Source organism: Lemur catta, chromosome 24 (genome assembly GCF_020740605.2).
Source record: "Lemur catta isolate mLemCat1 chromosome 24, mLemCat1.pri, whole genome shotgun sequence".
NCBI classification, from domain to species: Eukaryota; Metazoa; Chordata; class Mammalia; order Primates; family Lemuridae; genus Lemur; species Lemur catta.
This window is the reverse complement of record NC_059151.1, coordinates 15,523,868-15,528,391: the sequence shown is the minus strand read 5'-3', so window position 1 is coordinate 15,528,391 and position 4,524 is coordinate 15,523,868.

Sequence of the window (4,524 nt, the reverse complement as noted above, 5' to 3'; positions counted from 1 at the left end):
TTGCAACAAAAGGAGTTTGTATCAAGAGATGTGTTACACAAAACTCCAAATCATCCTTTTTCATGAAGGGAAGGAATGGTCAATACAGGGTCCAAGCACTACAAGTGAGTACAGTAAGACAGCAGAAGTGGGGACTGTTCAACTGGGAGAAGAGGTCCAGGATAAAGGAAACACAAAGTCTTTCCCTGCCCCTCTCCCCCATGTGAGCATCAGGCCCAGACGTTAGTTTTTTAAGAGAAGCCAGAAATCTGGATTTTTGTGTAAAATCTTCCACTTAATTGACATATTTATTTTTTACAAAACACTGTGCATATCAAACAAAATATATCTGCAGGCCAAATTTAAAAGGGGTCCTTGCCAGTTCTGACCTCTCATGTAGAGAATAAAGACAGAAACTATATAAAACAACTGATAATATGGACTACCAGCTTAACAGTCAGACATGGGTTTAAGTAAATTCAGATTTATTAATTAGTCACGGCTAGGAGGGCTCCAAATCCCCATGGACATGGGTAGAAAGAAAACAAAATTATCACTAAATACCTGCTATTTACTGGGACTTCATGAATATAATCCATAAATTGATCCTTTAATTGCCAATAACCTAGGGTGGCATGTTAAAGTTATAACTGCATTGGCACAGGGGCTTCTCAACCTCAGCCAGATAATTCTTTGTTGTGGGAGACTGTCTCATACAACGTAGGATGTTTAGCAGCATCTCTGAACCGGCTACCACCAGTGCACCACCACCTCCAGTTGTGACCAAGAAAAAAAGTCAGAAATTGCCAAAAGTCTCCTGGGTGGGAGTGAGGATGGCAAATTCACCCAAAATCACTCCCAGTGGAGAACCACTGAGTTATCCTCACAATATCTTGCAGTGGATGGTAAATTAGTGCACTCTCACTACCATTAACTACTACCAGCCACACTGGCTGTTTCTTCTTCCTGCTTAACTTCTTCCCTAAGGCCTTTTGTAAACTCATCGGCAACCACAAAATTGGAATGTCCTTCACATTTCTCTGGCTAACCCCTACTCATCCTTCCAATATCATCTTACTGTCAGTTGCTCAGGGAAGTTTTCCCTATTCTTCACTCATTTCTTCTTTGTACTACTTAATTCTAATACAAATAGTTTGTCCAATTATTAATATTTATTATCAGTTTTCCCAGTTGAGTGCAAGCTCTGTGTCGATCAGGGTGGTGTTTACCAATGTACACTTACCACCTAAGACTAGATCTGACACACAGAAAGCAGTCAACAAATATTTATTGAAAATATCCCCAATTGGTTAAGAAAATCTGCATGTAATGAATCCTTACTATAAACAGAAAGTACAAACCATTCTTTCAGAATTTCAAAATAATTCTATGTTGCATTTTACTTTCAGGTAGGAGTAATCCTTCATTCCTCTTTCCTCAGATCCCACACCCAGTCTACCGCCAAACCCTACCACTTCTACCTCCAAACATATCTCTAGGACCTGAGCTCGAGTTCCTACCATCTTTGAATCTGATCACTTTATTACTTTTGAACTGGTCTCTCTGTTCCACGCTTGCCCCCCATGACCATCTTCTCATAGCAGAATGATTCCCATAAATCATAAATCAGATGATGTCATTCCTCTGCTAAATTCTCCTATGGCTTTCTATTAATATAAGACCTAGAATAATTTCAACTTCTTAGTATCACTTGTAAAGCTGTACATAATCTGGCCCCTTCTCATTTCTCTATCATCACCTACCAATCTTCTCAACTATCCTCCACTGTGCTCTAGGCCTCCTGGTGGTTGGTCTTCCTTACACGGCTAAGAAGGATCCCACCGTCAGACATCTGTACTTGGTGTCCACTCTGCCTGAAATGCAGTTCCCTCCGTTCTTCCCGAGATTAGCTCCTTCTTGTCATTCAAATCTGGACCTTAACCCTTTCCTGACCACTCAGTCATTACTTAGTACACCAACCTATTTTAATTATATGTGTCGTATACATTATTTGATTTTTTTTTAATGGTATGCCCTCCCTAGTAGAAGGTAAAGTTCCATGACAGCAGAGATTTGCTTCATCTTGTTCATCATTATCTCCAACACCAAAGAAAGAACCTGAGACATACTAAGTGCTCAATAAACATCTGTTGAACACTGAATGTAGTTAAATTGCAAAAACCTATGTTTCCAATCACTATCCAACTCTGCCTCTGAGTGACGCTAAATGACCTGGGAACCCCTGACTTCCTTGACAGGTGGCTTTCAACTCTGCCGCGATTTGGGACGAAAGACCCGACTGGAATGCACAAAGAAGAAAAAGGCTATCAAGAGACCGAGTGATGAACCACCAGCCTCCCTGGAAACCACAAATAAGTGTCAACTCCTCGAGACGGCGGAGAGGGAGAGAGCAGAATCCGAACAGAGTCGGTGTGCTCTTCGTCTGTCCACCTGTCGGAGGAATCCGCATCGTCGAACTGCCCGGGGACCACCCCGCTCATCAGCAGCCGCCGGTAGTCCATGACCGACGCGCGCCGACTTCTCGGCGCCACCGGAAGCCGCCCTTCTGGGGTGGGACAGGAACGGCACAGGCAGGGCTTTACCCGCGGTCTATCCAACTGCCCCTGCGCGGATCCCAGCCTCGCAAACGGCTCAGAAGCACGCCAGCCACGCCCGCCACGTGCTACCGGGGTCTGGACCTCCACCACCACCACCACCAGCGCCGCCCCGGCTCCCCAGCCCGGAAGCCCCGCCCCGTTCGGAAGGCGGGTCGCACCGGAAGTCCCGCCCCCGCGCCAGGAGGCGCATGGGGAGCTCGCACCGGGCGGTGCGGGGGAAGGACGTACCCACGGCAGTGTCAGGCCGGGGTGTTGAGTCGCTTCCTGGTCTGGCCTGTGCCGGCCGCTCCTCGCACAGCTCTTGTTGTCTGCACTGTTGTTTGTGTTCCCTCCCGCAGAGGGACGCGCCGGCTAGCCTGCGGGCTGTTCGGTCTGGGGGGAGGGTCATATCCTCATAACGTCACTACTCTGGGAACACAGACGCCGAAGCCCCCCACGCCGCACCCGCCGTGGGGTCGGGCGGCCCCGAGGGCGGCTCCTTTCTCAGCCGGGATGGGCTGGCGCGGGGGGGGGGGGCGTCACACAGGGACGTTACACAGGGACCGTCCAGCGCGCTGGAGCCCAACTGCCTGGGATGAACGGCGTTGTAAAAGTGAGATTGCTGGATTCACAAACAAAAAACCTTAAGAAATAAGGTCTTTGCGCTGTCTTTGTATTTGAAAAACAAAGCAAGGATTTAAAAAAATCCCCTTTACCACAACTTAGGCAGCATTTATGTGTTTGGAAGACAGGAAAAAGGAGAGCATGAAGTTGGGCCTTTCTCCAGTTTTGATTAGGCTGCTTGACTTACTATTTTATAGTTTGCCGAGTGATGGCAAAGGTTTGAAAACAGTATTTGCTGTGTAGACAACATTGCAGTGAGGGGATTGAAAAGCCATAGGTGGACCACTCTGAAGGCATTTATAATCCATAAATACAAACACTTAGAACCCTGGATACTGTGGTGAAGCTTTAAAACATTAAATGAATAGGTGCTGAGTTGTAAGAGATTTAAAGACTAAAGACATTGCAGGAATAATAAAAGTAGATGAATGGGTAGACGGGAAGGCTTTAGGGGAGAAGAACATGACCAGGACAGATTACTGAAGTGGCAAGGAACATTATCTATTTGCAGGGAAATGCTCCTGATCTGAATAAAGCAGGGGTGTACTGAGTAGATAATCTGGTTGTAGACTATGGAAGGCCTAGAAGGTCAAGTAGAGGAATTTGGACTTGGTGTGATTGGGCATCCTTTTTACTCTCAGCTCCTACCAGGCCTGAGGAGGTCACAAGGATATGAACCAGGGAGAGATGACAGAGGAGATGGAGAGAAAGCATGGATTATTGAAAGCTTTTTTTTGAAGACAGGATCTTGCTCTGTTGCAGAGATTAGAGTGTAGTGGTGTCGTCATAGCTCACGGCAACCTCAAACTCATGGGCTCGAGGGAGTTCTCCTGCCTCAGTAGATAGGACTACAAGTGTGCCACCACACCTGGTTAATTTTTCCTGTTTTTTGTAGAGGCAGGGTCTCGCTGTGTTGCCTAGGCTGGTCTCCAACTCCAAGCCTCCCAAAATGGTGGGATTATAGGCACGAGCCACTACGCCCAGCCTGAAAGACATTTTTAATGGGAAAATGGACAGGACTTGGTAACTGAATAGCAGCCATGGATGAGGTAGAGGGATGCCTAGACACCTGCAAATTTTCAAACCCAGGTACCTGAGAGAGTAGGTGTGCCAGAGGGAAGTGAGGAGAGAAAACTGATTTACAATGTTGGATTTGACTTGATAATGAGGTGTTCAAGTAAAAGGTATCAAGTTAATACAAATAACAGCATTTTGTGGAACCTAATAGGTTTCTGATAGTGTTTTGTAAATATCCTTTGATTAAGTAGCTGAGATAATCCCTTCACCTTCTAGGTCCCAAGCCTTTTAGGGAATTATTGGATAG